A 25,208-nucleotide genomic window follows, 5' to 3' on the forward strand; every position below is an offset into this window, starting at 1 on the left:
CTGCCAGCCTGGGGGGCACTCCTGCCGCCTCCCCCCACCCCCCACCCGGGCACGCCAGCTTCTGGTCAGGTGGCACTGGTCCCGGAGGTGGGGCGTGTGTCCCGGGGCGGCCGAGCCAGCTCTGCCCCAGCGCCGCCCGCCGGGGCGCCTTGCCCTCTGCCTCGCGCAGGCAGGGGTGACGCGAAACTGAACAGAAGCTTACGTGTTGAGAGTTTATTCCACAGAGGTAGGAAGGATGACGGAACTCCATAGCACGCGTCTCCTTTCAGATATTAAGTGAAGCCTTTCTAGTTTCTAACTGACGCTTAATTTGGCCCTTTTCCTTCAGTCCTGTGAGTGACGATCAAGGCTAAGAACTCCCTGCTCTGGCCTTTCTAAAGATTTCCGTCGTCGTCTCTGCTGTATTGTGTTAAGGAGACTTATCGCTAGTACGAGCTAGGCTCCCTCCTTCTTTCTCCCTTCCCTCCCTCCCTTTCTGTTTACTGCTTGTATTACTGTACTTGGGAGCCATAATAAAACCAAAGACTGGGCAGCTTAACCACCAGAAATTTATTTTCTCACAATTTTGGAGGCTAAAAGTCCAAGATCAAGGTTCCCACCAATTTGAGTTCTGGGGAGGACATAGGAGACCAGGGACCAGGTGCAGAGTATTTGACTTTCCACCAAAAGCATTGCCTATAAGAGGAAAAAATGAACAAACTGGGTGTGACAAACCTAAAACCCTTGTTCTGTGAAAGATTCTGTTAAGGGGTGAAAAGAAAAGCTACACACTTGGGGAGTGTATTTGCAAACCGCCATCCAACAAAACGTTAGTATCTAGAATGTATATAGAACCCTTCAAACCCAAACAATTCCAAGTGAGAAAAACCCCAAACAATCCAGTTAGGAAATGGGCTAAAGATGTGAGCAGACATTTCACCAGAGAGGACACACAGATGGTAAATGAGCACATGAACGATGTGCACCATCATTAGTCATGAGGCAAATGGAAACAAAAACCGCAATGAGATACCATTATTCTCCTGTAAGAATGGCTAAAACAAAAAAGAGTGGTAATGCCAAATGCTGGTATGGATGAGGAGAAACTAGATCACCAAACTTGTTGGTAAAAATGTCGGATGGTACAGTCCCTCTGGAAAAGAATAGGGTGGTTCCCTACAAAACTAAACATACCCTTGCGAGCAGCCCTGCTATTTGCACTATGGGGTGTCTATTCCAGAAATTTGAAAACTTACATTCACACAGAAATCTGTATACAAATGTTCATAGACACTTTAGGTGTATTAGCCCTAACCTGGGAACAACGCAATGTCTTTCAATGTGCAAAAGGTTAAACAAATTGATATTTTGAATTACTTCTCAGTAGTAAAAAGGAACAAACTGTTGGTACATGCAGTAACTTGGATGGATCTCAAGGCAATTATGCTGCATGAAAAAAGTCTTCAAAGGTTACAAACAGGATTCCATTTAAATAGCATTCTTGCAGGGACAGATTTATAGAGGTGGACAACAGATAAGTGGTTGGGAGGGATTAAGGGGCAGGGAGAGGGAGGTGGCTGTGTATATATACAAGCTTTTGTGTATTTGCATCCTCACTGTGGTGGTGAGGAGGAATCTGTACCTGTGATAAAACTGCATAGAACTAAACACACACACACACACACACACACACACACACACACACACCAGTGCATATAAAACAGGTAAATCTGAGTAAGCTCAGTGAATTGTATCAAGGTTGATTGATAACAGTTGGAAACCAAGTAAAGGGCATTCAGGGTCTAGAATCTGTATTTTTCTTACAACTACATGAGAAGCTAAAATGATCTCAAAGTAAAAAGTTAAAAAAGGAATGGGTTAAAAGAGAAATGAACATGGCATGCAAATGTTCATGGCCACAACTGAAAATCACAGAATATCTGTGAACAGGTGAATGGATAAACAAAATGAGGTCATCTGGGCAACAGAAAACAAACTACCCCTCAGTATAAAGTGGGAAACTTATGGGACACAGCGACCTGAGTGACTCACGGACACGATGCTGAGTAAAGGAAGACATGCACAAGAGCACAGAGAACGTGGATCCATTTATGTGAAATTCCGTAGCAGACAAATCTATTAGTTTAGGTAAGTCGTCTGGAGCTCAGGGTATGAGTTGACTGGGAAGGGACATAGAGGCCTTTTTACGGGTGATGGATATGTCCTATATTTCATTGAGGTGGGGGCTACATGGCTGTGTGCATTTGTTGAAACACATCAAAATGCCTACTTAATATATGTAGGTGAACACATTTATCAAAAATCATTGACAGAGACATTTAAAATGAGTGCATGTTGTTGGATGTAAATTATATGTGATTAAAAAGAGTGGGTTTCCTACATCTGAGCAGGAGGTTTTTGGCCCAGCAGCTAGATCTGGCTGACATCAATTTTAGAGCATAGTTTCCCATGTTCCAATTGACAACTGGATGAGATTTATCTCTTAAAATATTTCCCTGCATTCTGTAGATCATTTAACTCATCCCAGCTGGGCCCTAACCCCCAAGCATCCCATCCGCTGTGACTCATGTGATTAATCATCTATGTAAAAGTGTCCATGGAGAAGAGAGTTTGGTCTGGGAACCGCGGACACCGGTCTCTCGGGACAAAGCCCCCATTGTTTGCTTTCAACGCAGGCAGCGTTCCTTCAGGACACAATCAAGATGTAGTTGGGATAGTCTTTGCAGAAGAGCCGCTCGCTGCTGTAGCTTGGAGGGGGGCCACCTGGATCTCCTTCTAGTGGGAACGCGCTGCAGGGCCCTTTCCTGTGTGTGGCCCGGCTGCCCCTTGCTGGCAGCCGCAGACTGGCTCTGGGCCCAGGGGCCGTGAGGGCCTGGCCACGCCTGGGGCAGGGCCCCCTACAGCCGGCCAGGCACCCCCAGCGCGCCGCCACAGTCTGCGGCTCCTTCCGCCCCCACCCACTCCCTGGCATCAGGCTCTCTCCTCCGGCGCCTGCTCCCTCTCCTCCTTTCACACGTGCTGTCCACAGCACGCACCTTGTACGTCTACCCATGTCATGGTCTCTGCCTCCCTGGAGACGGGGAGTCACAGACTTGCTGACCTCTTGTTTCAGCCAGGGTCTGACCAGGACAGCAGAATCCATGCTGGTTGTTTCAAATGGAGGATGCACGGCAGGGAAGTGTTTCTGCAGGTGTGGGAGGAGGTGAGAGGCTAAATACAGGGCGCTCAGAGAATCAGGGCACGAGCGAGAGCAGGAAGTCACTCTCCCCATGTGGGCCTAGAGGGACAGAGGAAGGAGGAGGGGGTCTTGCTGGTGCCCAGGATGGCAGGCTACCTGGTGGATGCTGGGGCCCTTTCAGGCATGTCAGGTGGAGCTGGGACCTGGAGGGATGGATTTGGCAGGTCCCTTGTCATCAAGTTGGGGACCACCTAGGCAGAGAGAGAGAGAGAGAGAGAGAGTAGAAATGACTTGACTCCTCCCCTGCCTGTGTCCCTCTGCCACTCTCTGCCCTTGTTTAACCCTCCAGAAGCTAAAAGACGATGCGGCCTGGGATTTCTGTTTTCCCCTCGTACAGAACAGAGGCAGGGGAAGCCAGCCTATGAATCTGAAAGAAAACAGGCAAATGACCAGGACACCTTCCAAAGCTACACCCCTGCTAATTTACCAGAAATCTCCATAGGAGTCTATGTGGACGGGTGGGTGGAGGGATGGAGGGATGGAGCGACACGTGATACAGCAGATACGGTGAATCAATACGGCAGAATCTGGGTGGTGAGGTTCTTGGATATTCACTATAAGATTCTTCCCACTTTGCTGTATGTTTGAACATTTTCATGGAAAATATTATACTTTTACTTACATTATTAATATTATATTTTTGTATTAACTTATATTATTATGTTAGTAATATAAGAAATACCCTCCTTTAGTAAAATGTTCATCTTTCATGGGGGAGAGGGAGGTGAGCTTCTGGCACAGCCATTTCTCCCTGGAGCATGGTTACATAGCCCTTCCTTTCTCTCTGCTAAGGAAACAGGAGTGGGGTAACCCCTCCGTCTGCAGCATTTGTGTGGGTGTGGGGGTGTCTGTCATCCATCTTGGTGGAGCCAGAGGTTGCATGCCCATGGGCAGGCTTCAGTCTGTGACATGCTGCGTGGCTCACTGTCTTGCCAATGGGTTCAGCCCCAGGCAAGTTCACTATGGATTCAGTGTGACCAAAGAAAATTGACAGCAGAATGTGCTTGGGGTGAAAGGGTTATACCCAACTTTATTTGCAGGTGGCAGGTCACTCATAGAATCCCATTCACTCAGAGCGAGTCTGCATGCAGCAGGCCGGTCTCTGCCTCTGGGCCCCTCTGCCCGCACAGCCATTCTCTGGGCCTCTGTCCTCGTCGCTGCCACCACTCCAGCCTCTGCTCTGCTCTTCTGCAGCCTTGCAGCCCTGCCACCATGTCGCCCCCAGAGCACTGGGCGGAGCTCTTTTTATAGAGTCAACAGCCATGTATTGCCCACAGGTGTGCAGTAAGCTAGTCAGCCAGGGCCAGGTGAGAATTCTGGCCACAGGAACTCTCATTTTATCCATATTCACCCACTGTTTTACAACTTTTGAGTTAGTGAGTCACATTAAAAAACTGAAAAATTCTCCTGAAGATCTAAAATATACAACTTATCTCTGGAAACATGAGACCTGACAACACTGGGCTGGCATTTCTCCATAGCAGTTGAATGGAGCTGAGCCAGGTGGAGATGCCCGTCTGGTTTGCCGCAGCCCCCAGCGCTCCCTATTGTCCACACCTGGCCCACTCTACTCACTTTGCTTTCCTGTCTTGTCCCTGAAAACATTTGGATCTAGGGGTCTGGATTCATTAGGACACTTGTATTATAATGAACACTGTACCACCATCCCTTTAAGGCCACATTCCTGAGGCTGCTTTAATGCACAAGCCCCTTTGCGACTTGCTGTATCCATGTGCCACCTCTATTTGCTTAAAACTTTTAACATGGATTCTTTTAAAATAAAACCTTATTTGTAAGTTTCCTAAGTAGTAATCCCCACCAAACCAAGAGTTTGGTGTACTAATCAGGTGTTTTTCTAACACAAAATAAAACATGCTTGTGCCTAAGACCTCAGAGACCATCCCTTGTACTCTGACGGCACGTGCACCTCATTTCAGGCAACACCGATCGGCTTGTGCTAAGCAGATGGCCAGAAAGACTGCCCCTTCCTCGCTCACTAGGCCCTCCCCCTCCTAGCAGCTCCTTTCCTGAACTGCGCTTTAACCATCCTGGCCACTTTTCACCCTGGAACCCAGGCTGCCTTTCGTGTGAATCTGAAACTCACAGCGCATAGAACGGCCTTGGCGGTTCTCCCTTCCCCAAAAGCTGCCTGGTTCTTGCCCAGCCTGAGTCCCCGCTTCTTTGGTGCCTGCTTGGATTTCAGCGCACCCACAGTCTGCCTACATTCGCTCAAGTTCGTCCAGCAGAAGCCTACCCTTTCCTACTGTAGGTCCTTCATCAAGGAGGGGGTGCGGTGTGAGGTAGGATCCCACTGGAGACCTAGACGGGCTGGCCCGGGGGGGGGGTGCCCCGCCGCTCTGAGGATCTGTTGGCGTCATTGACGGCTTTTAAGTATTTCCCCTCCTCAATCAGCCTAATAACTTGTAGAAATCGGCACATTATTCCAACACCCACATTTACCGGCTGCTTCCCAAGCCTGGCAGGCACGTGATCTAATTTAAAGGTCACAAAACCACTGTGAGGGAGGTACAGTGATTTTGGCCACCTTACAGATGCAGACAGTGACCCTCAGAGAGTGTAAGCGACGTCACTGGCGCCCCACAGCTAGTGAGTGGTGGAGTCCGTACTCCATGCCAGATCCGTTTTGGCATCTGTGTCCACACTTGTGGCTGCTGCTCGCAGGCCTTTGATGCTGACCCGTTTCCTGTTCTTCTGGGGGAGCTGATCTCAGCCCCTTCCCCCTTCACTTGTAGGTCAAGTGGTTTTGTTGTTCTCAGGTTTCCCTTCGGCTTTCCCGCCGTGGCGCTCGCAGGGTGCCCTGAATCGGGCAGGGCGTTGTGGAAAGGCTACACAAATCAACTTGCCCGATGTGGCCAGTTCTGCCTCCCACAACGATACTGTGTGTTCTCCTGCTCAGCTAGGTGGGAACCACAGGGTCACACAGCAGCCTCCACCCTTGAGAGGAATGAATTCCTCTCCATCCTGGCCAACACCACAAAATGCTCTGGAAAGGAGACCGGAGTTGGTGTTGCAAGGATCCTCAGCCCTTGCCTCCCGTGGCTCAGGATACCCACGGGCTCTCAGCGCCAGGGGGGCCATGCATGGCGTGTTCTCCACACCCAGGCAGGAGTGAGCTAGATGCTGGGCGCGCCACGCTGCCCTCCGGCAGAGGCTGCCCTGTCTGTACGTCCAGCGGCAGTGAGCGGGAGCCTCTGCCTGTGCCCACCAACACGGAGCACCATGCACTAAAGGAGATGGACAATGGGCACCGACTCCAACGGCCAGTCCAAGAGTGACCACAGCCCCTACATTTCCAAACTCCCTTGCATTCAGGCTGGGGGTCATAGGATCAGTTCTGGCCAATGAAATTGAGTGGAATGGATGTTTCACTTTCAAAGAGACATTTAAAAGCCATTGCACTTCCGCCAGCACTCTCTCTCTCTCTCTCTCTCTCTCTCTCTCTCTTTTCTTCTGCCATGGTCACTTTGCGGACCGCAGACGGCAGAGGATGTCACTGCAGGACAGGGGGGAGCCACTGATCAGTTGAGGGCTGCGCTGGCTCACCTTCAGAGCCGCGCTTCCTAATGTCCACACCTGCGCTGGTTTTCTCGGGCAGCTACAGCAGCACACCACAGACTGGGGTGCCTTATGCACAACAGACATTCACATCTCACAATTCTGAAAGCTGGGAAGGCCGAGATCAGGATGCTGACAGATTTCGTGTTTGGGGAGAGCTTCCTGGTTCATAGCTGGCTGGTTGTCCTCACATGGTGGAACGGCTGGGGGTGCTCTCTAGGGTCCCTTTTACAAGGGTGCCAACTCCACACATGAGGGCTCTGCCTTTGAGAGGCTCCACTGCCAGATACCATCATCTGCGGATTAGAGAGTCAGTCCACAGTGATGTCCCAGTGCGACTCCCGTGTTGAATCTGGGCTGACCCCAGACTCTTTTGAATCAACTGAATGTGGTAGAAGGGATGCCGTGCCAGTTACAGATCCAGGCCCTAAGGAGGCCTGGCAGCCGGTGCTTTCCCACTTGGGGAGCCCTAACAATGCCGCATCAGAAGCCCAGCTACCACGCTGCACTTGCCAAGTAGAGAGGGAGAAGCCCCAGGACCACATGGAGAGGGAACAGTGCTCAGCGACCTCGGTTTCCCGGCTGAGTCCAGGCTCCCGCCAGCCCTCCGAAGGGGCTAAACATCTTAGTCAACCACGCTGGACATTCCAGCCCAATCAAGGCCCTAGATGACTGCCTGCCAGCCAAAATCATGCAGAGCAGAAGAGCCTTCCAGCTGAACCCAGTCAGCCCTCTGAGTCACTAGCAGTGATAGAGTGGTTGCTCTTTTGAGCCACTAAATCTTGGAGTGGTTTGCACACAGCAGTAGATAACCAATGTGGTGAGACAAGGTTCTGACATGTTGGCCACTGTGACTCGAGGTATATCTGTTGGAGCAGCCAGCGTTTATTTCCCTGACTGAAACAGGATGGTTTCAGGCAAACAGCAGGAACTGAACATAGGTGAAGTCACAAAGCCTGGGGTGTGTGTGGAGACTACAGTGCCCTTCCTCATCGGCTGACTGATTGGGTGGGGGGAATAAGAGAAGCGACAGCGGCTCTGAGGTTTCAAGCCTGTGACTGTGAGGATGGGCAGCCACCCACTCGTCCACCCACATCCTCCCACCCACCCATCCATACCTACCCACCCACCATCCACCCATCCAGACCCATTCATCCATCCACCTCCTCACCACTCATCCACCTATCCATCTATTCATCCATATCCTTCTACATATCCACCTAGCCATTTACCCACCCATTCATCTGAATCCATCCTTCCATCCGTCCACCCATCCATCCACCCATCCATCCATCCATCCACCCACCCATCCATCCATCCATCCACCTACCCACCCATCCATCTATCCACCCACCCAATCCTGTTAGAGCCTGCTATGGGCCAGGCATGGGACCGTATTTGGATAAAACAGATGTGTTCCTGTCCTTCTCTGAGAACACATAGTGAAATTCCTCAACCCTGCTCAGATTTCATGATCAAGTTCTTTCCTGCACACAGAAAGGTACCAGTGAAGATCACAACCATTGCTTGTTAAGCTCTTGTTTGGAGCCGAGCCCTCTAACTTGTGCTTGACATCCTTTCTGGCCCTTAATCTCCCAACAACAATCTAAGGTGGAAGGCGTTCAGAGGTGAGGTTACAGATCTGCCAGAGCCCGAGGGGTGCTGGGGTTAAGACCCAAAGCTGCTGGCCACCCATCTAGTCTTGCTACTGCCATCCTTGTTCCTGGGGGCACTGTCCCCCATCACAGGGCCTTCCCCACCTCTGCCCTCTAGAAGAGAGAGGGACCTTTGCCCTGCCTGCTCTGGACATCGGAACTCGTTTCTCCTAGAGATGATAAGAGAACTGGAAAAATGACAATGGCTGTCCTTTCCGATGCATCAGAGGAGACACTGGGCTAACTATGACCGATGACAGAGCATCCCTGGGACAACTCTCTCGAGCTCCGAGCACACCTGGCCTGGACACAGTCCCGGCACCCAGCCGTGTGTAGGCCCTGGACTGTTGACTGCCTGTAACTGTGAACATTGCTCACTTTGAATGTGCACCTAGCTGGACTCCCTTTCCTCACTCTGGTTGTTTTTCTTATTTATTCACTTTTCTCTTTCCATTATGCTGTGCAAAGACCCCGGGCTTCCTGTTCCAGCTAAACGGCCATCACCACCTTGTTCTTAGCAGAGTGTACATTTTTGTAAATTCTCCCTAGAGATTTATTTCATCACTATGGAAAATGTAACTCTGTTTTCCTAAGTGACGGGTCATGTTTATGCAGGGACTCTGCGTGGGCTCAGAGCCTGGCCAGATGGTCCTGGATGCGCCCCGTGTGACATGAGGAGCAGAGCCCTGACACCCTCCCAGAGCCACATGGCTCTTGGGGACTGTGGGGGCTGGGGACTGTGTGGCTGCGTGCTTGGCACACACCGAGCTGTACGTACAGCGCACAAGGCTCTGCGCCCTGGATGCGCTGGCGGCGCTGAGGCGGGGGAGGGCTTGCTGGGGCTGCGGTTCGGCTCTCCCGGCCAAGCGTGAGTCATGCCTATTTTTAGCAGTACCACTCACCAGGTGGGCCAGGTTTCCCACTAACTGTTCTCTGTATTTGGCATCTCCATTTCCTTTGTTGAATGACTAGATGAGCCAGGGACTTGGCATTTTCCAGCCAGTACTTATGCACACCTGACTCTTAGCAAGGCTGGCAATGGAGGGAAGGAAAATTAGCTATATTGGGAACTGGTGACATTATGCAGTGATGTTTGCCGAATGGCTTTATGGGCTCTGCAAGCCAATGGGCTGGAGCAGGGATGGCAAACAGCAACAAGGCGCTTGCCGCACCCCCCATTTATTCTGCCGGTGACAGACATGACTAAGTGATCACGAGGCTCCCCCTTCCTGGGCTTGGGCACAGCCTCAGAAAGGGGCTGTGACCAGTTAGCAGGGACCGTCTCTGAGGGTGTGGGCAGGGAGGCATGGAGACAGTGAATTATTTGCCTTCTGGGTTGGACAATATTGGTATACGATTTAGTCATTGTATGGAATGTATTTACATCTGCCTTAGTGACAGTTTGCTAGGCTGTACAGAGCATCTGCTGAATTGGGCTGCAAGGTGCTGTTTGGGAGGTGGTCTAGGGGGACCAGGAGGGCAGTGGGACAGTGAGACAGGTGTGTGGACGGACGCCCCAGTCCCCATCGAGGGCCGCCGGACCTCCTGGAGTCTGTGTAGAATGTGCCCAGAGGGGTTCCTCCCTGGGGTGAGGGAGGGCTACATGCGTTCTTCATCTCCAGACACTCACTGATCTGGGGCTGCCCCTGGGTCAGAGGCCCCAGCACTTTTGTCTGCTGTGGGTGGTGGGGCGGCAGCATGTTCTTGTGTCCAGAGAGCCCTGAGGCCCCGAGCCAGGGAGTTGTGGTGGGAAGCGAGGAGGGGAATGCCCAGGGTATGGGCAGGGCACTGAGCATCTGCCCCAGGAGAGCAGTTTGACAGTGTCACGGAGAAAGGGTGCCACTCTGGGTCATGCCCCTGCCTCTCTGGGTGCACTGGTGTGGCTGCCCAGCCTCCCTGGCAGCCATCAGTCCCACCCCGCTCCCTTGAGGGGTTGCGGTGAGAACCAAATGAGGTAATGTCTGTGGGAATGCCTGGTGATTTCAAAGATCTCTAAGATTCTGTGCGGAGATGAGTTCTGGCTGCTTGCTTCCCTCCCTTATAGGCCTACTCTCCATGGGACCCTGGGTACCTGCTAATCATGACTCCCCTGCTTACTCCCCAGCCAAGCCGGGCCAACGGGGTGTCCTGGCCTCCTGGTCACAGGGCGTGCCCTGAGCAGGGCTCATCTGGGTCTTCCTTGGGATTGACATGTGGGGTTGAGAGAAGACCTCTGGCACCTAGCGGAGGAGACTATGAGCCGAGGGCCCCTGGCAGTCAGTGCCAAGTAGAGCCAGATGGTGGGGAGAGAGCTCGGACTCCTGTGAGGTGTCTTTACTCCACTGGAACTGGGGTTTCTGAGATTTGCAGGGGGAGCCCTACTAACTTGGGATAGAGTTTGCAAAGGACAGGGACCTGGCTGGGTTATATTTGCTGCCACTGAGGATCTCAGAGCAGCCACTACCTGACCAGCATCAGACATCAGAATGGGGGGGCGTCCCACGCTGGCTGGACTCACTCCAGGTACAGTGGGGGAGGCTCTGCGAGATGTCTGCCGGGATCCTCCCATCTGACCCCAGCATCCCGTGGGGCCAGAATCTGCGGCTGCTGCTCTGACCTTGGACTCTGCAAGGCCCTGCCTGGCTCCTTGCCCCCCATGCCTCAGAGCTACCAGGTCTGCTGGTGTCTGTGGTCTTTTCCTGGTGACTGCATAGGTGGCCTCTCCAAGGTGCACATTTCCAGCTTCTTGGTAAAGCCTGGAATGCTCACCCTTTCCCTTGCTGAGCCCGGGGTCGGGGGGATGGAGACGGGGCAGCCCGATGTCAGGAGGTGGGCTCCGTGGGCTGGTGGAACCTCATCCGTGAAGTATATGTACAATCTGTCCCTGTTTCACTTACCGTAAAGCGTTTCCAGTGACTGTGATGTACTTGCCCGGCGCCTTCCCCGCTATGTCCTTGAGTCCAGTAACACCCTGGTGCGACAGTCACGCCTTGCAGAGTTCTGCTGGGGACGAGGACCCAGTGCTGCAAGCAAGGCCCACGTCAAAGGGTTGGGAAGCTGGGGCAGGGCTGGGCCCCTCAAGTTGCACAGATGAACCTCCCTCCCCGGAAGATGCCCTGCTGTGGCCACCCCCCAGCCCCCGCCTCTTCCTTCCCTTCTCCCAGTCTGATGGGCCTCCTTCCCTCTGGCAGAGAACAAATGGAGCCCCCACCTTTCAGCCAGCATCCCTGGGCTTCCCTGCCCCCAGGTCCTGTGGCATTTGCATCCTGTACCCACTACATGCGGGGCAGGCCTTGCTCCATGGCCTGGGGAGGGGAGATGCCCCATGGTACTGTCACTCTGTGGCCGCAGCACAGAGCAGACTGCCGGGGACGTAGCAGGTACGCTACACAGGGGCTGAGCTGACCCCACCCGCAAAGGGCCGCCTGCCTATCTCCTCGTGACAAGAAGAGGCGGGTGAAAGGGCTCAGCTGGACAGCAGGATGGGCTGCTGGGGAGAGAACCTTCTGTGCTTGGCAGGCCGATGAGCCGGGCAGAGGCGGGGGTGCGGCGCTCTGAGCCCTCACAGAGATGCTTCCCAGCTGTTGTTCATCTGTGCCTTTGTGCAGCCCAAAGAGGAAATGCCTCCGTTGCAGCAGAAGGGGTCCTGTGTTAAAAGTGGGGGCGCCAAGGCTGCTCCAGAGACAGATGCTGGGAGGGGCTCTTTGGGGACCTACTGATGTGGGCTCCATGGAGAGGGGTCAAGAGCCCCAGAGCTGGTTGACATTAGAGCTCATGGTGGGAAGCCCACACCTGTGCGACCCCTGCCCCAGGAGGAAGTCATGAACGTCCCCTCCCCTCCCCTGTGCCTCCGCCACCAGACCAGCAGCGGGTCCTGTGTAAAGGGGTGATGACGCCCGGGCACTCTCATGTGGGTGGAGCTTTAGCCCAGCCCTGGGGGATCATCCAGGGCTTGTGTGTGTCCCTGCAGGACATGGTGGGGCTGAATGGCAGAAGAAATGGCTTTTGGGCTGCTGAGGGCACCCCCAGGCCTATGGGGGACTTGACCTTTTCTTCTGCAATCACACTAAGGTGTGCCCATTGTTAGTGGGCCCTGAGCCAAGTGTCCACACTCAGTACGCCCAGCAGCTTTGTGAGCTAATGACAAGCTTTAACACAGATGCGCCAGCTGCTCTTGACAAGGGAGTGACAGCAGCCTTCCTAACCGGTGGCAGACCAACTGGATATCACAGACAAAAAATGGACATGGACCCGTCCTCACACCTTACACAAAATTTCACTCACAATGGACCACACACGTAAATGTAAGACACAGAATGGTGACCCGCTTAGAACACAGAGGAGGCAATCTTTGGGACTTTAGGTGAAGAACTCTCAGATTTGGCATCAGAAAGCATAAAGGGAAAAACTGATAAGCTGGACCTCATCAAAATTAAAAACTTTTGCTATGTGAAAGGCCCTGATAAGAGGGTGTAAAGACAGGCTCTAGCCTGAGAGAAAACATTTGGAAACGCCTAGTGTTGTGATGCACGGGAAGCTCAGCAGAGATTGCTGGCAGAACGATGGCGCCAGGGCCCTGGCGTCCTGCGCTGTCCAGAACCTTCTGCGCTGAGGGAAATGTTTGTTGGCACTGTCGAATATGGTAGCTGCAGCCACCTAGGCCTCCCCTCCCTGGCCACTAGGATTGGTCTAAAGCTGATGCCTGGCCCAGGGTGTTGGCCTGAGACCCCAGCCTGGACCCCCGAGCTCACCCCACGTGCTCAAGGACTTTTGAACTGGAGCTGACAGAGATGCTCTGTCCTACTTCTCAGTGACGCCAGGGCAGTGCGGGCCACGTGCAGGAGGTCCACTAGTGAGCTGAGGTACCCACATGGGGAGGAGCGGGGACAGCCCTGCTGCCTCCAGTGCCGCCCACGTGGACTTGTGGGAATAGAGGGCTGCCTGGCTGGTGGGCTGAGCTCCTTCTCGCTGGTCTTGCTGTGGTGGTCTCCGGGCACAGTCAGAGTGGCTAAAGGCCTGGCCTAGGAAGGGGAGGGACGTTTAGGGGCCTTGAGGAGGTGCCCAGCCCCTGCTTCATTTCAGCCCTCTCTCTGGCATTGGCTTTACCATCCCTCTTTGCACTTGAGGAACTGGGGCTCACCCTGGCCAGTCAGCCCCTGACCTGTAATTATGTTGGACTGTTTGGTGGGCCTGTTTGGTGGTCAAGCTTATGCTTTTCCCCAGCACCATGACACCTGCTCAAAGAAATGTTTTTATTAGAAATGCATTGGCCATGTAAAAGTGGCCTGAGTGTGTTCACTCTGGGATTTGAAAAGATAGACTTTGTCCACTAGAGACCAGGTCAGATGGTTATGGTCACTTCACGGCACTGGAACGTCCATAGCCACACCCCTTGTGAGGGCTGGGCCCCGAGCTTCTGCTGCCCATGAGCCTCAGGGCTCCTCCTCTCACTCAGAGTAAAGGCCGGGCTTTAGGGCCCTGAGACCTGGCTCCCCTGTCTGACCCAGCTTCTGGAACATTCCATGCCATTCCTCTGGACTCCACGGGAGCCTACCTCATCTTCCTGGCTCAGGGCACGCTGCCATCACAGGCCCTCGCTTACTGACCTAGATGCTGGTCTGGAGCCCAGTCTGGAGAGGAGCTGCGGGGCTGGGGTCTTGGCCTGGCCCCCTGCCATGTCCCGGGTACTGAGGACCTTCTCCAGGTCTGACTCAAACAAGGTCCTCAATGTAGGTGCAAGGAACAAGTGACATCACACAGCAATTTTTGGCACCAGAGAGTCCATCTGACCTGCCTCAGAAAGGTGTGGGGCACTTGTGTCCCTGGCTGGAGGGCCCCGGGAGCGTAGCATTCCCGGCTGGCCAGGGTATGGAGGGAGCGGCAGCGGCCGAGGAGCTGGAATGGATGGGCACGGCGGTCAGGAGCCAGAAGCCCCCGCCTGCCCTTCCTCCCGCGACTTCCACGGACTCCAGCATTCTGAACACAAGCCCCCGCGCCCAGTGGGATGTTTCAGCGAGGCCCGCACCGGGAAACACTCCGGCTTTCTGAAAACGCTTATTTTATCTTCGGCAAAGTGCTGACCTAGGGGATCTGGGTGTGCCGGGAGGCTGTGGCGAGATGCTGAGGATCCTGGGGAAGTCCTGGCACGCACGAGTGTTCGGGCATGACGAGCTCTGTAGCTGAGGTCTAAACAGGACGGTGAAGCCAGGGTGCAAACACCCTTCTGGGGGCTGCGGGGTGGGGGCGGGGCGGGCTGAGAGAGAGAGGGGAGGGGAAGAGGGGGAGGGAAGGGGAGGCAGCCTGTGAGACGCGCTGCCCAGGAGCGTCAAGGCCCCCCCAGGAGCGTCAAGGCCCCCCCAGGAGCGTCAAGGCCCGGGCCCCACCCAGCCCTCCCCTTGAGGCCTCTGAGGGTCCGGCAGAGCGGGTTTGCCCCGTCATGGTGGGAAGGGAGATAACAAGAAACAGTTGAATAAATACAACTTCCCACTCAAAAGTGGGCCACAGGCATATCATGTTATTCCAGATTTTTCTTCTTTAAATACAAAGCTAGCTCTCCGAGCTCGGCATTCGGAAGGGGAGGTCTTTTCCTCCTCTTCTGGGTGTTCTTTCCCAGTCTGGGGAGCCGGCTTGGGTCAGGGGCAAGAAGGACCACATGAGCGCAGAAGCTTCCGTTTGCAGGGCTGAGTGGGCTGCCTGTGTCCCTCCTCTGCCATCCGGCCCAGCCTGGCCTCCCCCGTTGCTGTCCCCGGGGGCCCCGGGCGCTGCCCATGTGTGCTGCTCGGCCCAGGCTGCCCCAAGCTGTGCCGGGCCTGGGCTTGCAGGCACGCAGTCGCCATAACCCTTTGTCCTGTCGGGGGTCTCCTGGGCCCCTCTCTGCTTGTAATTCTAATGTCACAGGGAGATGGGGGGTTGCTGGTAATGAATGAAGCTGTGATGGGGGCCCTGAGCACCCTGTTTCTGCCCTCCACCCACTTTCTCAAGCAGCCCCTCCCAAGGGCGGGCCTGAAACGGCCCCCTTGCCAGCCCAGAGAAATGCCTGTCTTGGGAGCCCTTCCTGGAGGGCTAAGAGTCCCTTGTCCCTGTCTCCTGCCTGCTGATTCCAGACCTCACACTTGACTTTCTGGGCCTCAGTCTCCCCATGGGAACACTAAGTGGTGGCACAAACATTGCTGGAGGGGGTTGGGGGTGGGAAGGGTGGGATAAATAGGAGCTCCTGCGGCAGGCCTCTTCAGTGAGCTTACTTGCTTCCTCCAGGGAAGGGGTAGCAGGGCTGAGCCTCAGCAGGGCTCCTGTCTGTCACCCAATGTGATGTGTGATCAGCCAGGCCTGCTGCCAGTCGTGGTGGGAAAGGAGGTGACCATGCACGTAGCTGCTGAGCCCTCCAAGGCAGCGTTGGGGAGGTGTCCCCGCAGCTGACCTGCAGCAAGAGGGACAGGGAGGCCTGGGGCGCAGGTCCAGGTCAGGGAAGGCGCCTCTGCTCTGCCTCCCATTGTGAAATTAAAAGCCAGGCAAGTCATCAAAGCCATTTGCTTCCAAGCTTACCCTTGTTCTCTCTGCTTAGTGATCCGGTTCTCCCCCACGTCATTTGCATTTCAAGGGCTCTGTGTCCCCTCTGGAGTAATTCATATACTGAAGTGTTATGAAGAAGTTTGAGCTTTTTAGAGTTAGTAACACCTGCATTTGGAGTTTTTTCTTAAGTGGAGAATGAAACCTATTTGCCAAATCCCTAACCCAAGTCTTTAAGTTAAGCACTCTCAGAGGGCGTTTCTGATTACAATGCTTCCAGGTTTTTCCAGTGATTTTGCTCCAGTGTGTCTTTATATTTTGCCCTGGTGTGAAGGGGGCTCTGTTTGTGTGACATCACTCAAGTTCGGGTTGGGCATTCCTGGATGTCTGAAATAAGCTTTCATCTGCACGACTTCTGTACTGTTGGCCAGAAAACAGGCCACATGGCGTGATAGCAGAGGAAGCATAAAAGTAATACCATGTGTAGTTCTGCACATCACAGACCCTCTGCTGAAAATAATGCAATTGAGAGCATCTGCACCAGGGTAGGTTATGGCTACGTTCATCATGAGGGTGTAAGCCCATTTTATTTTTAATAACCCCCGAAAAAGATTTTTGGAGCTATCACTCAAGAAAATCACTTGCATATTTATTATTCTAATTTGATCAGTGAAACATCCATAGCTTCAAAATCCCCATTCAATATCACAAACTGCAGCCAGGATTTCCCCCCATGCATTGTTTCCTTCCACAAATATTTGAGTACCTATTTTATGTGTTAGGTGCCAGAGGTCACAACAGACAGAGTGCCTGCCCTGGGGCTGCTGATCTGGCCTGAAGGCTGCTGATCAATATAGCCAACTGCTTCAACAAGGTACTTTCTAATAGTGAGTAAGGGCTCCCAGTAGGGATGGGGGCTCCCTCCCATGGGGAGTTCTCACTCACAGGGTGGCACTTCCCGGGCTGCTCCCAGGCAGACCCGGAGCACTGGGGTTCTGTTCCTGGGAGCCGTGGAAACCCCTCCACAGGAGGCTTTGGCACAAGGACTGTTGCCCACCTGCTGCTGCTTCCTTGGAACTGTGCTGGGGTCTGAGCCCTTCCTTCCCCTTCTTTCACCAGTCAGATGGGCAGCGGGCTCGCCACCTCCTCCTGCCCTCCCTTGTCTTGGGTGGCAGCCCCCAGTGGCTCTCTTATACGTGGAATTTCTTCTTGGCCTTGGCTTCTTGAAAGGATTGAACCGACAGAGCCTGTTAGAATAAAATATGAATATTTAAAAAGGGCCTCGTGGTAGGGACTGAAAAATGGGCTCTGGTTGGAGGACATCTGCCCCCTGCCCATTTCCAGAGTTTACTAGCGGAGGCTGCTCCGAGCTGCTTCCCTGTGGTATGGTAACTGCACCCTAACACAAGCCTTTCTGTTCCTTCTCCCTCCCTCCTCCCTCCCTTCCTTTTTCCCCCCCTTCCTCCCCCACCCCTCACTGTGATTCATAATTTGCTTCCAGATACTTTCCCTGCAGGGTCACCAGCTCCCTACCCTGTGCCCTGAATATCTTTGCTCCATTTCAGCTGCCTTTACAACCCCGTCACAGCCAAGTCCAGAGAACATCTGTGGAAATCTTAGCTGGAGAATCAGGACTGGGTGTTGCTCAATATGTGGAAAACATGTAGCATTTCCTTCTCCAAAGAACTCAATCCACATGGCCATGGGTCCGTCAGCACCACTGAGCCCTGGCAAGGGCAGGTGCTGGGGATCCCCACCCAGATCTGCCCTCCTGCCCCCTGAACCCTTCCCAGCTGGGGGTTACCCCACACAGACATCACGCTCCCCCTGCTTCCAAGCCTTCAGCTGTGTGAGGCCCCCATGCTGGGGAAGGGGTGCCGATAGTCCAGGGCCATGCCAGGAGAGGCCAGGCAGGGTCAGACTCAGCAAGAGGCCTGGTATGCGGGGAGCTCCGGGCTCTCAGGGGGCTGCAGAAGCTGCAGCAGCCAGGGGCACCCAGGGCGAGCCTCACCCACTGCCCACCTGAACCTCCAGGCTAGGTCTGCCACTCCGTTGCTTTCCTTTGCTGCTGCCGAGGCAAGGCCTGGGCAAGGACACCATGCCCAGCTCTGCCAGTGGCTCTGAGCGCCTGATCATGCCAGTGCCTCACACTGAAGAGTCCCCCACCCTTGCACTCCCTGCCCCGGAAGCACAGGGTGGCAGGGTGTGCACACGGCTGCCCAAGGCAGGCGTCTGTGTTTCCTAGGGCTGAGAAATCCCTTCCCCTCAGAGGTGCCTCAGTCACTCCCACACAATAGCACAGATTTTTCTCTGTGAAAAAAGCAAAACCCTAGGGTTGGGTCTGGGGCTGGGGCTGGAGCAGAACTGGGCTGGGTTGGGGTTGGGGCTGTAGCTGGACTGGGTGTGGGCTGGGTATGGGTCTGGGTCTGGGTCTGGGGCTGCATCTGGGCTGGGGCTGGGCAGGGCTGGGGCTGGGCCTGGGTCTGGGCTGGGGCTGCAGCTGGGCTGGGTCTGGGTCTGGGTCTGGGCTGGGGCTGCAGCTGGGCGGGTGTGGGTCTGGGTCTGGGTCTGGGGCTGCATCTGGGCTGGGGCTGGGCAGGGCTGGGGCTGGGCCTGGGGCTGGGCTGGGGCTGCAGCTGGGCTGGGTCTGGGGCTGGGGCTGGGGCTGGGGCTGCATCTGGGCAGGGCTGGGCAGTGCTGGGCCTGGGGCTGGGCCTGGGGCTGGTTGTGGAGTGAAGAGGCAGTGAGGAGGGAAGGGGGTGGTCAGCCACAGCCAGAATTGGTTTTAGGAATGACTTTCCTCCGGAATGTGCTCATTATGGATGCCATGGCACCGCTGGAATGTTCACCAAGTCCTACTGGCTGGTGGAATGAATCGTATACTGCAGAATTATCATACAGTTAAATGCAAATTTGGGAATTCAGCGAAGTATCAGGATGCAGCCCCTTTCAATGCAAGCATAAAACATCTCATGCATTCAGCGTTTTATGTGTGTGAATCTTACCCCTGCCTTGACAGTGGGGCCCATGATGGGAGGTGGGTGGCATGGAGCAGCGCCAAGTGTTGTTGTCCCTGGCCCCTTAGGGCTGTTCTCCCAGGCCCTGTCTCTGGGTGGGTGTTGGGGCCGCCACTGGATGTTTTCCCAGCCCTGTGGTCACAGCCCTTTCCCGGGAAACCGGTCACTTTTGGCCTCACTAGCAGCCTCCAGCTGGAGACCTGGAGGAGTCAGAAGGGCCCTGGCATCTCTGGTGTTTCCGAGGTGCCCCAGCCAGGATGCCTTTCTGGGACAAGTGGGATGGTGTGGGTTTGGTGTCTGATTCCTCATGGAATGGCCGGTGGTGAGCAGTGGGGGTGCTGACACCCGAGTGGGGTGGTGCCCAAGAGGGAGGAGCACGGTGGGGGCTGCACGGCCAGAAGGCGGGACAGGAGACCCTCAGGCTGGGACTGTGGGGGAGCAGGCCCAGCGAGTGTTTCAGGGAGTTTTCCTAGAGTATGCCTGTTCTCTCCGGAGTCATTCTGAGGGACGCAGCACAGAACATTTCTGCGGCTTCCTGTGATGCCTCAGCACCCGAGTGTTCCTTCAGACGGGACTCTGTGGGGCAGGGAGCCCGAGGGTCCCGGTCCCATTTCAGGGTCAGGAGGACTGCTGACCATGGGGACAGGGTCGGCGTGAGGCCAGGGGCAGGCCCAAGAGCCCAGAACCAGAAAGCGACCACCAGAGGAACATAAAAATATAAATGATTTCTGCAGCCATAGAAATATAAATTATAGGGCTTGTTTATTTCCAAAACGGGATTTGAGATGACTCATGATAACCACGTTTAAAGCAGGGGGAGATGGCGGGTGGACTGCACGCCTTCGGTTGTTTCCAGCCTGCGGCCTCATTGAACAATAGTAAAGCGATTGCTGGCAGTTATAAACACAAAAATAAAGAGAGTGGGAGAGGATCCTTCAGAGGATGAGGGATTTCAGTGCATGTGGGGGGCATTGGAGAGTGTCACACGGGCACTTACGGGGGCAGAGCCGAGGAGGGGGCGTCAGTCCTCAGGGGCTGGAGTGCCCAGGGGGGAGAAGGCTGTGCACCTGAGTCACGGGCTTACGTTGAAGATCACCATCTGATTCCCTCCCCTCCAGACTACTTGGCATTTAAACACTGCTCCCCCACCCAGACAATCCCACCTCCCCTGCAAATTCACCAAACAACCAGCTGACCAAGCAAGGGTTCTGCTCTAAAGAAGTCTGAGTTGTTCTGGCAGGCCTAAAGTTGGCTCGGCCCTGCTGGGTACCCCAGAGCCGGGCGCTGGTGGCCCGGCATTACTGACCCCTCCTGTGAGCCCTGTGCCCGAGGTCCCGAGTTACGCCCCGCCCCGGCTTCCTCCGCCAGCGTGAGCTCTGCCAGCTGCCGGCCCCTTCCCCAAGCAGCTTCAGCCACCCGCTCCACTAAGTGAGCACCCAGGCAGCAGTTGCCAGCAGTCATTTAAGGAAAGCTGGCGATGTGAAGCGAAGAGCAAAGAAAAACACTCAGGAAAAAAAAAACGCAGAAGAAAAGAGCATTCAGAGACGGACGTGGCAGCCATGGAGGTGTGCCACCGGATCTGCCTCCCAGAAACCCTGCAGCTTGCCCAGCTCTGCCTGGGGAGCCTCCAGGCTCTGCCCTGCCTTCAAGCTGAGGCCGCCTGTGCCCCCAGGCAGTGAGGGCGAACAGCAGGCCCCAGGCTCACCGTTCCTGGCCTGGGGGGCTCCGCTAGGAATGTTCTCTGCACAAGGGCTCCCAAGAGGGCGTGGGGACGTGCTCAGAGCTGCACGGCAGACCTTCCCTTCTCCCCTGAGCCCGCTGCCCTTCCCAGGAGCCGGTCTGCACCGCGTCTGAAGGTGCTCCCCGCCTCCTGCTGTCCTTGCCCCTTGACTTTTCACAGGTGTGATGACCAATACACCTCTTGCATCTGTCTTCTGCTTTGCAGAGGCCCAAGAATTGGGTTTAGAGATGAGATCACTCACAGCCTGGCTGGCAAGGGAACCCCATCCCAAGTGGCATGTGGGCTGTGGATAATCCCTGGCACAAATGCGTGGCTCAGAGCCAACAATTTTAATGGAGCTGACTTGGAAGACTGTCCCCGTGAAAGGGATGCCCTGACTAGTGTGGTCATCCAGCCTGCAGATAGGGAGGCGGCAAGCCCGTGGAGACAGTGGAGATGGCTGGTTCTCAGCGCTTTGCACCGGACACCGTGCCCACTTCCTGACTATGTCACTGGGAAGGATGTGTTTGGCAGAGTGTCACCCTGTGCCGGATCCTTACCACGAAGGGAAGACCAAGGGGGAAACTTGGAGCCTACCCACCCCCGGCTTCAGCTAGTGGTGACCAGAACAATGGCACATTCTGGAAGGTGGGTGGGTCGGCGCGATCAGCATGGCCCATGAGGATTTTAAGAGTGCAGGGCCGCTGGTCCCTCTCACACCTCTGCTTACCACCCAGCAGGTCGTGAAGCTGGGTGCGCCCCGCCAGTCTGTTCTTACATGGGGATGGCACATCTGGGCTGGAGCCCTGCAGCACCCGAGGGCCCAGCGAAGCTGAGTGAGGTGGCCTGGACCCCCATGTCGCCTCTGCCAGTGGACCGGTGTCCTTCCCCCAGCAGGCGTCTCCGTCATGCGTGTGGGTCTGGGGGACCTGCGGAGGAGGAAGCAGCCAGGCTCTGCAGATGGCTGAGCCTGGAATCTGGCGGCAGCTGGAAACACTCCCTGTCCCTCTGATTCTAATCACCACAGTCTCCTCTGCCAAGAAGTCCCATTCGCTTCCAACTGTCTTCAGGTCTGCTTTGCAGATGGTCTCGCCAACACAATGAAAGACAATGAACAGAACAAAAGAGCAAGGACAGAAAACTTCAATATGAAAAAAAGAAAAACTCAAACCAAACCCAGATTCACTTGTATTTTCAATGAATTAAAGAAAAAGATAACACACTCATGCAGCATGAACACAGGGCTATGAGAATAGGAGGGTCCCGACAAGAAAGTGCTGTGAGATAAAAAATAGAGGAAAATATTTAACACACGTGTGGGAAGTAGAAGAAATCACCCAGAAAATAGTATTAAAAAACCAAAGAAACAGGGATTATAGAGAAAAGCCACAGCAGATCAATCCAAGAGACCCAATATTTGGTTTCTGAAAGTACTGCTGGGGACAGTCCCTTCTGCTCTCGAAGGACACCGCTGGGGTGACCTGCTGCCCGCTTCTCTCTTGTCCTCACCAGTAAGTTTGGGGAGGTGACCAGGTCAGGTGGCCCCATCTGTCTTCCTCGGGAGGGGAACTGCCTGCCGGGCATGTATTTCCTGCTCTGTCACCTGGTCGGGTGTCCACTGTGGCCCCACGTCACTGTGAGTGGGTGGGCAGGCCGGCCACATTCCATCACGTTCAGTGGTCGCCGTCATATTCGGTGGTCGCCGTGAGGCACACCGTCGCCTTGGCCTTCTCCGGCACCGTGGGGGCTGCTGCCGACCTCCCACTGGCTCCCTGCATCTCATTTCTCAGTTTACTCTTCGTCTGTCCTCCGCTGCCTAGAGAAGCTGACAAGGACAGGGGAAGTGAGGGATGGCCTTCCCAAAGAGAAAAGAGGGGCAAAAAGATACAAAGAAATAAATATCAGACTGGCAGCAGGTTTCTCACCAGCAGCATCAGATGTGGAAGATAATGGAGCAAAGTCTTCAAAGTTCTGAGGGAAAATGATTCATCCCAGAGCTCTACACCCAGGTCAGCGACTGCTGAAGGGTGAGGGAGTAACAGGTTAGCGGAGACATTTCCATACACATAAGATCTCAGGAAGTCTGCCTCCCGCACACCTCTCCCTGGGAAGCTGTGGGAGGACAAACCCCCAAAGGAGACTCAAGAAACAGGCCGACCGGTTTCTAGAGGGCAGTGCATTCAATCCCGAGGGCATGATGCCCGTACGGACTATGACCAGGCCACAGAGAGGGGCTCTGAGAGGGGCCGCCGGGAAGGGCGGAGATGGTGGAACTGTCTGCAGTCTTACACAGGAAGACAAGAGGGTGCAGATCTCCAAGGGGCCATTCTGCTCCATGACACTGAAAGAGGGGTAAAAAGCTGTACAAAGGAGGGTGGCCCTCAATTTTTACTCACTTAAGAGATGCTTACATTCTGCGTGGCACAGAAAGGGTACAGTGGCAGACCGGCTTCTCCTGGGCGTGCATCCCTTTGCATGGCCATTTCCTTCTCTGAGCTTGAGGACCTTCACATGGGCCTTGCTCCCTGTTGGCTGGCCTTCCTCTGGGGTTGGCTGATTGTCTGGCTGTTGAACGTCACCCTGATAGCCCCATGCATTGCTCCTAGAACACCAGACCTCCGTGATGGAACACGAATTCATTGCCGTTTCAAGGTGGGCATTTCAACAGGGCAGAGCCTTGCTCCAGGGAAGGGGCCACATGGTGATTTTAGGTGATGGGGTGAGTCAGAAAGGGGCATTTTAGGGTGGTAAGTATTCCTGAAATGATAGTCATAAAAACTCAGGCACACACTTAAAAAGAATGGTAAAAATAAAAGAGCAGAAATGGGATGAAGAAAGGGGTGGGGAAAGAGTGTACCAGAAACACTGCGTATTATTTCTCAGAAGTGCTGACATTTTCTGTTTGGGGCCTGTTGCCTAGTGAAATTCCACAACTGCAGTGTCACCCTGCTGGACCCAGGGCTGTCCAGAGCCCTGTGAAACCAATAGCTTCTGCTATTCTAATATATGGGTCAATGGAAAACAGTTGGAAATCTGGTAGTTGCTTAAAATTTCACTGGCCAGGACCGTGTTTGAATACACATATTTATAATTTAGTTAATGCTCTAATAAATTACACAGAGAGGCAGTTAGAAAATGTAAGTCAGGATCTTTTTTGGGGTGGGTGGAGTAGAGGAGTTGGAACGTGGTGCTGGGAGGAAACGAGGGCTTTGGCCCCTGTCCCCTTGCTGGGGAGAGGCTGCGATGGGCACGGCTCTGTGAGCCATGCAGGACTGGGGTCCACCCTCGGGTCTGCCAACTCCAGCTGGCCCCCTTCCGTGACAGAGGTCATGACTGAGGCCTGCAGGACACATTAGTTTTCAAAGAAAATTTGCTCCCACATTTTAAAATGCAGATATCCCACAAGATGGGACATCTCCAGCTTCTCTTGAAAAGCTGGGAAGTTCTGGCCATCCTGGGCTGGCATTCCTGAAGGCAGTGGGGTGTACTCTTTAGGCCCTGTGGTTCCCACCTCACCTTAACCACCTGGAACTACAGAAATGGGGTGTGGAGAGGGTTCCGAGAGGGGTGGGGCCAGAGAGAGGAAGGAAGCACCTAGGGACCCCAAACTGGTCTCTGGAAGTTTATAAATGCATATGTACATGCTTTACACACACACACACACACACACACACACACACACACACACACACACACACACACATGTACCTACATGTATCTGGCAGGTGTCAGCCTGGTGTCAGCCTGGGAGCCTGGGCTCGGATGTGTGGACCCCCTAAAGGGTGAGGAGAGCATGGAAGCTGACCCTCTTAAGCCCTGTGGTGCCCCAGATTGAACCTACAGGGAAGGGAAGACATGGCCAGCCTGGAGCAGCCGGGCCGCGGCCTGAAAGCCTGCAGGGTTCCAGAAAGCTACCGATACCTTGAGACATACCTTTGGAGAGCGAATATCCCAGTAAAGATTGGATAGAACTGGTTTCTGAGAACCTACATACCACATTTAATTAAAAGATAAATTAAGACAATTTATATATGATATGTATTTTATATTTATATATTTTAAATATTTATGTAATATATAACAATATATAATAGAATTATATTTTAATAAAATTATATAATATAAAATCCTGATTATATAAATATGTATTATTTACATTTATTATATAATATTATTTATGTTATTGTATGATATACATAATATAGTAATATAATAAAATGTAATACAATTGATAATTTATATCCTGACTTTTTCCTAAAGCAACTGAGATCCCTTATTACACAGGCACATACTCATATAAGAGGTGATTTAAAAAAATAATTTTTAAATTAAGAAGTGAACAGTTGGAAAAAATGTATAAGATCGAGGTCAAAAAGGTGCATTTTTTTCTTGAAAATGAGTTATAGAAAGAGCTGATCACATGGCTTCTGAGACTAAATTCTTGTCTTGAAGTATCAATCCGCAGAGAATGGTCTCAAAACTGCCTTCCTGTGGCTTTGCCCTGAAGATGCTGATGA

At 53.8% G+C, this 25,208-nt stretch overlaps 2 long non-coding RNA genes across 3 annotated transcripts; both read right to left on the bottom strand.

Moving 5' to 3' along the window:
• Positions 1–1,723: 1,723 nt before the first annotated feature.
• LOC118970782 (uncharacterized) lies at positions 1,724–11,824 on the bottom strand. The gene is made up of 4 exons (XR_005058888.2): positions 11,660–11,824; positions 11,346–11,471; positions 3,335–3,429; positions 1,724–3,184 (listed from the first exon to the last, which is right to left on the bottom strand). It is a non-coding gene; the product is annotated as an uncharacterized lncRNA (long non-coding RNA).
• Positions 11,825–19,938: 8,114 nt separating this feature from the next.
• LOC118970829 (uncharacterized) lies at positions 19,939–23,474 on the bottom strand. 2 transcript variants are annotated; one of them, XR_005058979.2, is made up of 3 exons: positions 23,103–23,474; positions 22,617–22,711; positions 19,939–22,516 (listed from the first exon to the last, which is right to left on the bottom strand). It is a non-coding gene; the product is annotated as an uncharacterized lncRNA (long non-coding RNA). The 2 variants fall into 2 exon arrangements; XR_012123208.1 differs by having other exon boundaries at positions 23,088–23,474.
• Positions 23,475–25,208: the final 1,734 nt, after the last annotated feature.

Source organism: Manis javanica, chromosome 12 (genome assembly GCF_040802235.1).
Source record: "Manis javanica isolate MJ-LG chromosome 12, MJ_LKY, whole genome shotgun sequence".
NCBI lineage: Eukaryota > Metazoa > Chordata > Mammalia > Pholidota > Manidae > Manis > Manis javanica.